Genomic DNA, 12,934 nt, shown 5'->3' with positions numbered 1-12,934 from the left:
TTCATTTTCCAATATACAAAATAATCATAATAAAGACGAACTTCAAGAAAAGTGGTGTTGTTTTATGTAGTTATTAGAACATAATAACCAAAGGATGATTGTGCTGCTGCTGCTGCTAAGTCGCTTCAGTCATGTCCAACTCTGTGTGACCCCAGAGACGGCAGCCCACCAGGCTCCGCCGTCCCTGGGATTCTCCAGGCAAGAACACTGGAGTGGGTTGCTGTTTCCTTCTCCAATGCATGAAAGTGAAAGTGAAGTCGCTCAGTCATGTCCAACTCTTAGCGACCCCATGGACCGCAGCCTACCAGGCTCCTCCGTCCATGGGATTTTCCAGGCAAGAGTACTGGAGTGGGTCGCCAGTGCCTTCTCCGAAGCATGATTGTAAATAACTTCAAAAATATAAAATGGTAAGTAAACGTCCCCTTAAGATACAGTCTCCTGTGCCTAATTTCAGTATGTCTAGTAATTTGCAGATAGAGATGCACCAAGAAAATTGTTTATTTGTGGTAGCTTCGATTTCTTTTCTTTTTGTAAAATTTTTGGTTGCACTGGGTCTTCGTTGCTATGCGCAGGCTTTCTCTAGTTGGGGAGAGTAGAGGTTTCCCATTGTGGTGGCTTCTCTTGTTGCAGAACACAGGCTCTAGGCACTTGGGCTCAGTACTTGTGGCTCACGGGCATGTGGGATCTTCCTAGACCAGGGATCAAAACCAAGTCATCTGCATTGGCAGGTGGATTCTTATCCACTGTACCATCAGGGAAGTGTTCAATTTATTTCTCTGACCAGGGTGGCACTAGTGGTAAAGAACCTGCCTGTCAATGCAGGAGACTTAAGAGACACCAGTTCGATCCCTAGTTGGGGAAGATACCCTGGTGAAGGAAATGGCAACCCACTCCAGTATCCTTGCCTGGAGAATCCCATGGACAGAGGAGCCTAGCAGGCTACCGTCCATAGGGTCACAAAGAGTTGGACATAACTGAAGCGACTTGGCACACACAGACTTGGGTGTGAATCACAGCTCTGAGGGGCCTTGAGAAAATTTTTACTCTGATCTTCAGTTTCCTCCTCTATAAAAAGCGGATGATGATATAGAACACCTTGGACAACCTCAAAGTATACCTCCTGAGACTTTTTCAGATCCTTGAATTTGCAAAGCTCTCAGTAGCATACAATTCTTTCAGTTTCATTCTCCATAAAATGGAGATAATGATTCATACTTCCTGGGTTGTTGCATTAAATTATGTATTCAATATGAATGATAAAGCTTGGTTGGTGTGGTCACTGGGCTGGGTCAGCTAGGATCACTCAGAGAGCTGAGTAATTCATTCTGGTTTATCTGCATTTTAATAAGTCTAATTGGCAGTCAGTCACAAATAGTTGAAATCTTGATCTGTGTTAGAGAATAAATGTGTGTTTTAAATGTACTGTACTCTTTATTTCACAGGGAACTCAGTCTGTGACTTGAGCTGGAATCTCAAAAACCAGGGCATAAGAACAGACAAAATTGCCTCTTAGCTATGAGTAGTAGGGTTTTAAAGTTCAAAACAAAAAGGAGAAGTCTATAGAAGCAGAAAAGAGTTTGATTCTAAAGGATTGGACAAGAAGTAAAGACCTGATGTAAAACAAAGGTTGTTCCAAGGTGGGCAGGAAAAATAGTGGTAAGCCAGTTCAGGAGGATGCAAAAGTATGACAGTGCCTCTTATGGCACACATATAGAAGAACTCTAGGGCAAGGTGGGTGCTGCCAACAGCCCCAATCCTTTTCCAAAAGCAAAAGTCCCCCATATCAATTAGCTCAGGAATTGTGAGCATCCACTAAGCCAAATCACATATAGTTCCTTACTCAATGACTGGTACACAAAGAGCATCCAAACATTTTTAGCTCCTTTTCTCATTTGAATTGATGCTTAATCATATTTCTGTGTTCAGTTCAGTTCAGTCACTCAGTCGTGTCCAACTCTTTGTGACCCCATGAACTGCAGTATGCCAGGCCTCCCTGTCCATCACCAACTCCCTAAGTCCAACCAAACCCATGTCCATTGAGGTGGTGATGCCATCCAACCATCTCATCCTCTGTTGTCCCCTTCTCCTCCTGCCCTCAATCTTTCCCAGCATCAAGGTCTTTTCAAATGAGTCAGCTCTTCATATCAGGTGGCCAAAGTATTGGAGTTTCAGCTTCAAAATCAGTCCTTCCAATGAACACCCAGGACTGATCTCCTTTAGGACAGATTGGTTGGATCTCCTTGCAGTCCAAGGGATTCTCAAGAGTCTTCTCCAACACCACAGTTCAAAAGCATCAATTCTTTGGCGCTCAGCTTTCTTTATAGTCCAACTCTCACATCCATACATGACCACTGGAAAAACCATAGCCTTGACTAGATGGACCTTTGTTGACAAAGTAATGTCTCTGCTTTTTAATATGCTGTCTAGGTTGGTCATAACTTTCCTTCCAAGGAGTAAGTGTCTTTTAATTTCATGGCTGCAATCACCACCTGCAGTGATTTTGGAGCCCAGAAAAATGAACTCAGCCACTGTTTCCACTGTTTCCCCGTCTATCTGTCATGAAGTGATGGGACCGGATGCCATGGTCTTAGTTTTCTGAATGTTGAGCTTTAAGCCAACTTTTTCACTCTCCTCTTTCAGTTCATCAAGAGGCTCTTTGGTTCTTCTTCACTTTCTGCCATAAGGGTGGTGTCATCTGCATATCTGAGGTTATTGATATTTCTCCTGGCAATCTTGATTCCAGCTTGTGCTTCTTCCAGCCCAGAGTTTCTCATGATGTACTCTGCATATAAGTTAAATAAGCAGGGTGACAATATACAGCCTTGACATACTCCTTTTCCTATTTGGAACCAGTCTGTTGTTCCATCTCCAGTTCTAACTGTTGCTTCCTGACCTGTTAAACTAATATAATTGTTAATGACAACCAAATCAGTTAATGTTGCTAAGAGTTTGGTCATTCAATCTTTCCTGCCACACAATAGAAGTGAAGTCGCTCAGTCGTGTCTGACTCTTTGCGACCCCGTGGACTGTAGCCTCCCAGGCTCCTCTCTCCATGGGATTCTCTAGGCAAGAATACTGGTCTGTTATTAGCACCCACCTTGCCCTAGAGTTCTTCTATATGTGTGCCATAAGAGGCACTGTCATACTTTTGCATCCTCCTGAACTGGCTTACCACTATTTTTCCTGCCCACCTTGGAACAACCTTTGTTTTACATCAGGTCTTTACTTCTTGTCCAATCCTTTAGAATCAAACTCTTTTCTGCTTCTATAGAAGAATATATATATTTTTTTTATATAGCATGCTATAGACAGATATTTTTTAAGTGACTATTTTGTGCCATGCCTTGAGATTGAAACTGTGTGGCCTACATAAAATTTTTTATGGCTTCAATTCTCAAGGAGCTGGTCTAGTTAAATAGATAAAGCATAAATGTATAAATGAAAACTCAGTTTAATTCAGCAATATAAGAAATGTTATAATCACTAATTGTTTAATTACATAATATTTGGAAGGAAAGATAAGAAAGAAGGAAAGATAAAGGCAAGAAGGAAAGATAAAGCAAAGAAATATTACTGAAATTTTTGGAGACAAGTATTTGTGTAGAAGAGAGGCAGATCAGACCAGTAAGACTATTAATATTTTATAGGATCAAGATAATCACATTTCTGATTATACTAAGATTTTTCTTATTCCTAGTTAATATTTGCAGAACACTGTCTGTCCAGTGGGCTGACTACAAAAAGATTTACCTCCAGCTCTGTTTACTCTGTGGTAAATTTTTGTGTTTAATTCCCCTTTGATATTACATATTTGCTTATTCCTTTTATTGACATTATCACCCACTTTTTTTTTTTGACTGCACCATGTGGCTTGCAGGATCTTAGTTACTTGACCAGGGATCAAATCCAGGCCCATGGCAATGGAAGTACCAAGTCCTAACCACTGGATCACCAGGGAATTCTCTCACCCATATTTTTAATTAAAGTTTATTGTCTAGGTTAGAAGATGAAAGAAGAGGATCTCAAGGATATTAATGGGAGCCCTCTTGATTAGACTAGGTTTTAACTAATCCATTCTCAGCTTGGAATGAAAAACAATTGGGTGAAGAGGCAAAATAAAAAAGGTTTTCCAGGTCTTCCTCTATTAAAGTACACTGCCTTTATTTGATAGGAAGTTTGTTAACACAAGACACACCAAATGGGTAGGTCCATTTATGCAAATAAAAACATGAACTTGAATAGGGATATAAAATACAAATTCATTTTGATAGACTTCATGTAATAAGATAACTTCTCAGAAATGTATATTAGTCCTTGCTATTTTAGTCAACCAATTTTATTGAGTCGTCTTTGTGAAAACAGTCCAAGTCTTAGTCATATGCTATTTTTCAGTTCTCTTCTAGATTTTGTTAAATAAACACCAAGTCCCTAAAATCAAAGTGATAACTTTCATAATCCTTTGTCCATCAATACATATGAAAATAATAGCAAATTTCTTTCTTTGGGTGATTTCTGATTTTTTTAACTAGCCTGTGTAATTACTCTTCATGAGAAGGCAGTGGAGGCCAATGAAAAAAGAATACATTTAAAACTAAGAGGCTTAGGTTTGAATTCAACCAGCTGCGCAGCTCGCTGGTTGGGTAACTTTGGGAAAGCTAAACTTCTTTAAGTATTAGTTTCCTCCTTGTGGGCTTCCCTGGTGGCTCAGACAGTAAAGAATCTGCCTGCAATGTGGGAGGATTAGATCCCTGGGTCAGGAAGATCCCCTGGAGAAGGGAATGGCTACACACTGCAGTACTCCTGCCTGGAGAATTCCATGGACAAAGGAGCCTGGCAGACTATAGTCCATGGGGTTACAAAGAGTCGGACACGACTGAGCTCGACTAACAACACACTTTCTTCTTATAACATGCAAATAACAATACCTTTTCAGGGTTGCTGTGAATGTTGAATAAGAGATAAAGGCTGCTCCTGTCAGAGTACCCTAGGATGAAAAGTTCATTCCCACTGCCTTTCCTTCAGGTAACTAGTGTTAGTGCAATTTTTCGTGTCATGAATAAGAACAGTGAACTCTGGTTTCAGCTTTCTGAGATGTCCAAACGGCCCCAAAATAGAATCTGAGTGGAATCCCCCAGAGCCTAGCACACTGGCATTTAAGATATTCTGTGATAGTTACGAAGAGAAAATATTTCAACTGTTATTTTTCTACGCTTAATTTGCAAAAAAATTACTGACCCATGTTGATGTGCTGAGAAATAACACAAAGCATTTAAACTTACTTTCAAAAGAACAAAGCTTTTAAATTGTCTGAGCAAAATTATTATCATAAATAGAAAAAAATAGATCTGTCAAAGTATTCAGACTGATTTCCAATGTCCTACCTTTCAGCATCATGTTTTGGTCTATGTATCAATTCATGTTTTCAGCTAAAATATTGCATATAGAATGTTTCTGAAAGCATTTGCTTTTTTTCTTTCTGTTTTTTCTCTTTTTGCTTGTTTGTTTAGTCATACAAAAGAATTTCAGCATTGGTTTCTGTCAGAAAAATTATAAACAAAATTCTACGTGTTTCCTTAAAATACTTACTTAAAGGAAGAGTAGGTTTTATGCTCATTTTTACCCTTTAAAAATTTTTTTGCAAGGACCACAGAAATGTGAGCTTTTAAATATGTGCAGTAGTTAAGACCACAGACAGTTAGTCTTAGGTTTAATCCTGGCTCAGTCACTCACCCATTGTGTGACCCTAAGCAAGTTTTTAACTTCTTTCTAAGCCCCAGGTTCTTAAATATAAAATGAGAATTCTAACAGTACCTACTTCATAGATTGTTGAAGGAATATGTAAAATAAAGCACAATGTCCAAAAGCAGCTATACTCCAATAAAAATTAATTTTTAAAAAGCACAGCGTCCATAAAGAGCCTAGCATAGTGCCTAGCAAGCAGTTAAGGAATGTTAACTTATTTCTACTGAAATGATAAGCTTCTATGTGCATTGATATAAGCATTACATCAATGTGGGGAGCAGTAGGAATCAATTGTAGACCTCAGAATTACATGCCTGATACTAATTGTCTTGGATTTCTTCAATAACTTAATGTTAATCATAGATGCTCTTTTTAAAATAAAAAAACTCTAGGAACAGATTTTCTTCATGGGAATAATACTTCCTTAAAATTGTAAATGTTGATATGTCCTCCATATCAAAAGCGCAAGTAAAGGAAGACTTACTGTGCTTTCATGGAAACCATATAGTAAGGCTTTAACCTACCCCCAAATTGGGCACACATTTAAGTATTACAATAATTGATTACTTTCCCATATTTACTTTAATTAAACTATCAACCATACTTTCAGTTTTGTATCAAGTAAAGATGTTTACACATGTCACATGCATCCTGCGCATGGATATTTTGTGCATTCCTTATGTTTTATTCTTTAAAATGTTACCATTATTATCCTATTCATCTAAGAAGAAATCAAGAAAGTCTATTTCCTTAGTCATCTTAGTCATTATCCACCCCCACCCTCAATTCCAGGCTAAGAACACCGTGCAGACTGAGTTATTAAAGTCGATCTGAAAGAGCAATCTGTTCTAAATGACTGTCCCTGGATCTGCCACAGAACCCTGTAAATACTCTTCATTACTCTGGCAGGGCAGTATCACATTTCCTTCATGCTACTTTTGTGGCTGACTCAAGTTAGGCAGTGAGATTTGGGCTTTGGATGATCCTGGTTGATTGATATAGGAATGGTCCTTCTCCTGGGACAGGTAATCAAATTTACTTTTCAGGATAATAAGTATTCTGTTTATAGTTTTTAAAATGCTTTTAGTTTGTAAAACTAAAAAGGTTTTGAACTTACAGCTTTTTAAATTCTTTTTTTAGTTTTAGTTTTAAGCAAATGTTTTCAGTACCGTTGAGATGAAAAAGATATTTCTTAGGATTTAACTGTAGCTCTCAATTACATTGTATCATGTTTGTATAAGACCCTCTATAATCTACCATACATACATTGTTTTGGATGGTCAAGAACTTATCCATGTTGTGTTTTTCTCATTAGCAAAGATTAGAAATAATATATGTCTCTGTTCTTTAAAAATAAGATCTAGAGGATTGTTGTCTTTTCATCTGATACATACATCAATATAAATCTATGAACTTTAAGCAAAACTCATTGAAAATTTGTAATATGTGAGAAATTTCCTTTAAAGGATAAAAATCTATAGCAATTTGGAAAAATAGTAAACACAAAAATTTTATATGAATCTGCTAGCACAGATTCTTACACACTTATTCTCCAAGTGAAGACTTCCTCTATCATAGATCTTCCAGATTCCTTGACATTCCTGTGGATCACCCCAATGTGAGTAAATTGTTTCTATAACTGAGTGACTGGATTCAGAAAACAGCTGAAGGCAAGCACAGGATCATGTTCAAACCACAATAAACACATGTGTTAGATGGGCCACTCAACTTTGTGGGGAAGGCTTAAGACACGTAGCCTTGTGTTTACCTGATGCTTATGAATTTTGTTTTTAACTATGTTGGATTTAGATATATTTTTTTAAGCTTTAAGAATTATTCTTTGTATCAATAAACTCTGTTAAAATCTCAACTAGTAGGTTTGTGGTATAATGTAAGATGATATGCAAGGTATATTATATTACTTGGGACCAGAAACCAATTTTTAAAAACTAGAATCTAGAATACAAGTTTCATGTATTGTATACAAGGTGTAATATAAAGTATTTATATGCATCTTTTTCCCCCAAAGAGCTCAAAAAATTTTGTATACTATCTGTATTTGAAAATGTTACAGTAAAAATGAGAAGAGAAATATTACTGCTATTCAGAAATTCTTTGTCTCTTTCTTTTGTAACTTTTTTTAAAAAATAGATTTTAATTCTTCCTATTAATTCCTAATTCCACTGCCCAACCAACTCTATTTTATCTTTCAGTATGGGTCTCCTCCCACCTCAGTGTTCCATATACCTAGGTGAAAGGTAGGATATCAGGCTTATCATGGAACAGTTTGCAAGGAAGTCGAAATGTATTCACTTACAGTGTGTGTGAACATTTCCCTTTGGAAGATCAAACTGTAGCACATCTATGTGCTAAATGAAACAGAGGTTCTATTTTTCCCTGTCCCTATTCAAGACTTAGTAGTCCTTATACTGATTATGCCTCTAGATCTGAATGGGATAAATAGGGAGAAGATCCTCTTTAAATAAAAAGAAATCGCTGGGGCATCTACATAAATAGAAAATGCAGAAACACAATTAAGTAGGTTAATTTCAGAACAGGACTAGGTAAGAGAGCAAACAACCCTGTATATTGACGATTTAGATTAATGCAGTAATGAAAATAATCTATCCACCTAACTCAGACTTGTACCTTCTTCCCTCCTCAGTAACTGTTCTTTTGACCTGGATTATTTTAAAGTTTTCCTCAATACTCTTTTTCATTCTGCCCATGTAATTTCAAAGTTCTTTAACAAAAGGTGTAGTGAAGCTTCTGATTTGATCATAGTAAACAAATTTTAAGTCTATTCAATGTATTATAGAGTCTCAAGGTGACTGAAAAAGGTAAAAAAAAAACCCCCAAATCTCTTAGTAAATGCCATGAGGTCAGGAATCGGTATATTTTCCATGGACAGAGGAGCCTGGGGGACTACAGTCCATGGGGTCGCAGAGAGTCGGACACAACTGAGCACTGCTTTATACCCAGTACCTGGTACATAGTAGGCATTAATTAGATAAATATTTGCTGAATGAATGAACAGGAGGAAATTCTGAAGTAGTTGGTGATTTAAGGAAGGTAGGTTTAAACCAATGTATTTCATGCCACCCAAATCTAAGAATGACCTTTTTAAAAAACAACTAATGGCATTTATCTGAATTTTCAACACCCAGGCTTCCACCTAGATTGAAATAATGGGGCTAAATTTTTTTTCCAAATTCATATTCTGAACAAGTATGAAATCATATCAAAGAGGCTATCCTTGACAAAGTGGGTTTTTCAGCAGATGTTGGTTTGGTTAAGGATTCTTTTTCTCATTCAGTAATGCTTGTGAAAGAAGAAATCTGGCATAGACCTTTTCAAAATATTGAACAAAAAATTATTCTAGGACAGTAATAAATGAACAGAAGTTGTACTATATTACACAGTAATTTAGACTTTTAAACAGTACTTGATTATTTTTTTTTCTGAAAAAGTTTGTTCAAACTAATTTGTTACCAGGTTTATTCTCAGACTGATGGCTTTTTCCTCTCCATTTTTTCTGTGATCTCTAGTTACTGACTTTTAATGTTAGTTATCATCTCTGCTTTTGCTAAGCTTTTAGACAAACAAACAAAAAAAACCTCTCAGCCTTAAAATGTTAGACCTCACCTTCATGCTGGCTTTTCACAGCCAAATTTCCTAAAATGGATCGGGGATTAAATGAGAGTAAATTTCCCATGAATTAAGATTAATTCTCTTACAAATTAAGAATTTTGAAATATTTCAAAAATAATGCCATTTTCTTTGAATGTGCTATCATGAATCCAGTATTAATTCTAAACACAAATCAATAAACAACTTGGGCCTCTAGCTATAAGCGAAATTCTATAGGTGGGAAAACTGATTGACCCCCACTGCCCATAGGTGCTGTCCTGCTGTGGAATCCCTTTGCTCAGTGTTCTCCTATCCAATCAGGTGGAATGTTTCACAGGCACATGGTTTATACAGCTCAAAATAACTTGGGACCTGTGAGCTGACAAACGCTCTGGCTCCGGTGGTGACAGGTTGTCCAGCTTCTAACAGCCATCTTCACTGAAACTAAGGTTAACTCCTCACTCTCTATGGACAGCTACTCTCTATTTCCAAGGGCGTGAAGAATTTTCTTTTTCTCCTGGGCTTTCATCTAAACGTTCTCCTTGGATAATTATCATCACAGTGGAGTGCCTGGGCTGGACATCCTCATCTGGGTCAACTAAAAAAAGAAAGGTAATATCCAGATTTAAGTTCTTGATTGTGTTTTGATAACAAGAAACTGACAATGGGAAAGGGGATATTTCAGAGACCTAATTTCTGTTGTGTGGATCAAAACCGAGGCTAACTTTCTAATTATGTATGACGGGACACAAAGTTACATGAAAAATAGAGTTTTCTACATGGTCAGATTTTACAGGGGATTGATGAGACCCTCAGAGATCACAGCCTACTCAGGTCCTAAGGGAAAATATCTCAACAGAGGAAGTCATGACATGTTGTGTGTATCATTGGCATTTTCCATACATTCTTTTACTAAAATAATGGTGTTTGTATGGAGAATATGTGTGCAATGCCTATTTCCTTTTTAAAGAAAATCAAACCTAAATTAATATGACTCCATAGTTAAAGACTTTCATTTAACATTTTTTTATCATGTAAAAGGATATGCTTGCTATATTTAGAACTGGGAGATCTGCTCCCTGGATTAATGTACACAACAGCTGCAGAAAGTCTTGCTCAAAGGACATTGCTCTTTCTTTCTCTCCTTTCTCTCTCTCTCTCCCTCCCTCCCTCCCTCTCTCTCTCTCCCTCCCTCCCTTTTCAGCTGCAGCAGAAAGACGCTTGACAGTCAGTGGCAAGTGTTTGGCCTGGTACATTGCACTATTAGCAGTAATTAAATGCACAACTTGAATTATTTTTTAATAATCGTATAAGCAAAGAAAAAGAGAACATGAGTAAATCTGTATTTCCATTTCCCAAAAGTGAACATTACAGTAAGAGTGCTAAGAAATTTTACTATCTGGTCAACAGATTTTTTTCTTTTTATTCATACTTGTTAAAGATACTAGCATCAATCAGTTTGATAGAAATAAAACAGATGACCAGTTTCCTTTCTCAAAAAATTATGATTCAACTATTTTCATACTGGTAATGATAAAATGAATTCTACAAGGTCTAAATTAAAAATTTGTTATAACTTTTTAGCTTCTCCTTAATAATAACTCTTAATTTCACATAAAATACATAAATCCTTTTCTACAAAACTAGAATATCTAGACTTATAGCTATAATAAACATATTTTAAACAAAAATTAATATAAGCTGTCTGATATACAATTTGACAATATGCAAACTATTTCAAATCAAGGCCATCTCATGAAATCTGAAATGTATGCACACTAACTTTGTCAGGAGACAAAATTATAAACATTACAGAATCTTATAATAATGGACTATGAAACAAACAGTTGGACATTATCCAAATTCTGGAGGTTTGTCTCTATTCCCACTTATAGAATATGGCTAATGCTATTGGAACTCGAGACAATGTATCAAAGCCCTAGTGTTCTATATGTCTATAATTTTGAATAAGACTCTATTCCAGACTCTAATACATCTATTATATAACAGAATACACTTTCCAGCTCAAGGTGCTTACAAAGGCACATATTCAGTGGAACAGACTCAGAACCACAATTCATGGACACAAGAAACTGAATGAGTTTGTATCCTGACTAGGTTTTGGAATTTATAGAGATGAATTTTCAAATTTACTTTTGAAGAAATGAGACTGCAGGTAAATTGGGTTTCACTGTGAAAGATCTTTAATGGACTAAAGTTAATATATGAAAAGGTGACAGCTAGATTTTTTTAACAGTTACCTCATATACGCAATAGGAGTAATGAACTCAGCTCATTAACCTGAAAATAAAAGATGAATGAGACTGCCAACCCCAGAATAATTAGTTTCCTTCATTGACATTGAGATTTGGCAAAGGCGTTGCTTATTGCGTGATGTTATTGTCTATAACAAGATAAATGAAAAGATTTTTTTAACTTTTTCCCTCTCTTAAGAGATACAGAAGGATTCAACACCACAGAGCTATTTTCTTAAATTTCTATGGTGCTTTACAGCTGACAAAGAGCTCTAGAACTGCTATGGCACTGTGCTTTTGCTTAAAGGGAACAACCCAGGTACCAGAAAAATGGTCCGTTGAGTAATTTAGGAACATGTTTTTAGGAGCTACATTTTTGGTGGGCACAAAAGTTGGTGTGACTATTTACCTGCGGTTACTAAAGAGCTCTGAGAGCTCATGTATGATTAGAGTCATCTTGACAAGCTCTGTACAGATTATGTGTGTTACATAGACCTCCACTTGGAGTCACAGTGCACCCCATGGTCTGGGATGGGCCCAGCAGAGCCTTCCCACCAAGGGCTTGAATTCCAACTAGATCTTGAGATCACAAACCTATTTGGGGTACTTGTTCCTTTCCCAATCTAGCATATATGTCAATTAAGGAAGTTATTGATTTTCAAATCCTTAACTGCCTAAGGGAAATTGACACAAGTATTAGAAGACTGAAGAAGGTTGAAAATGTTTAAATTTTTTTCTTCTTTTTCTTACTTAAAATGAATCATTGAGTTAATGAGAGTTGACAACGTTTTCTTATTTGGGACTTCCTGTATAAGAGCTAAGTTCATCATGAATGGTGAATTGAGAGTGAAATAAAACTTCATTTTTGTGACTACCAAACTCTTTTTCAGTCCTAGAATCCTGAAGCCTTCTTACTTGGCTTCCATTAACCTTTTCATGGGTCATAGAATTTACTTCTATGCTACTTTTTTTCAATATTTCAGATTAAATACTAACTTTGGGCTGTGGTTTCAGTATCCTTTATACTAGTGCAAAGGATTACCTTAATTTTGTACATGTCTAAAGTTCTTTCACAGAGAATTCCCTGGTAGTCCAGTGGTTAAGACTTTGCCTTCCAACACAGCGAGTGAGGGTTCAGTCCCTGGTTGGGGAGCTCAGATCCCACATGTCTTGTGGCCAAAAAAAACAAAACATAAAACAGAAGCAATATTGTAACAAATTCAATACGGACTTTTAAAATAAGAATAAAAAAATAACCTTTTTAAAAAATAAAGTTTTTTCACAAACAAACCCTATGAAGTAAGCAG

General features: G+C 36.6%; 1 protein-coding gene across 31 annotated transcripts in view; it reads left to right on the top strand.

The window, feature by feature from the left end:
- The window catches only part of MYPN (myopalladin), a 105,753-nt gene that overhangs the window by 7,193 nt on the left and 85,626 nt on the right, over positions 1-12,934 (top strand). For 6 of the 31 annotated variants that reach the window (XM_081568889.1, XM_081568878.1, XM_081568896.1 and 3 more), the window contains one exon: positions 9,848-9,984. The exons of 7 other annotated variants lie outside the window; for them this stretch is intronic. The gene's annotated coding sequence lies outside the window, so the exon portion shown is untranslated. Of the gene's footprint in view, positions 1-4,933; positions 5,023-6,702; positions 6,768-9,748; positions 10,002-12,934 lie in introns of those variants that run through there. 18 more of the 31 variants (XM_081568903.1, XM_081568900.1, XM_081568886.1 and 15 more) reach the window with 5 other exon arrangements.

Source organism: Giraffa tippelskirchi, chromosome 2 (assembly GCF_054371585.1).
Source record: "Giraffa tippelskirchi isolate mGirTip1 chromosome 2, T2T-mGirTip1v1.2.pri, whole genome shotgun sequence".
NCBI classification, from domain to species: Eukaryota; Metazoa; Chordata; class Mammalia; order Artiodactyla; family Giraffidae; genus Giraffa; species Giraffa tippelskirchi.
Note: the sequence above shows the minus strand (reverse complement) of the source record. Positions and strands in the feature narration are given on the sequence as shown.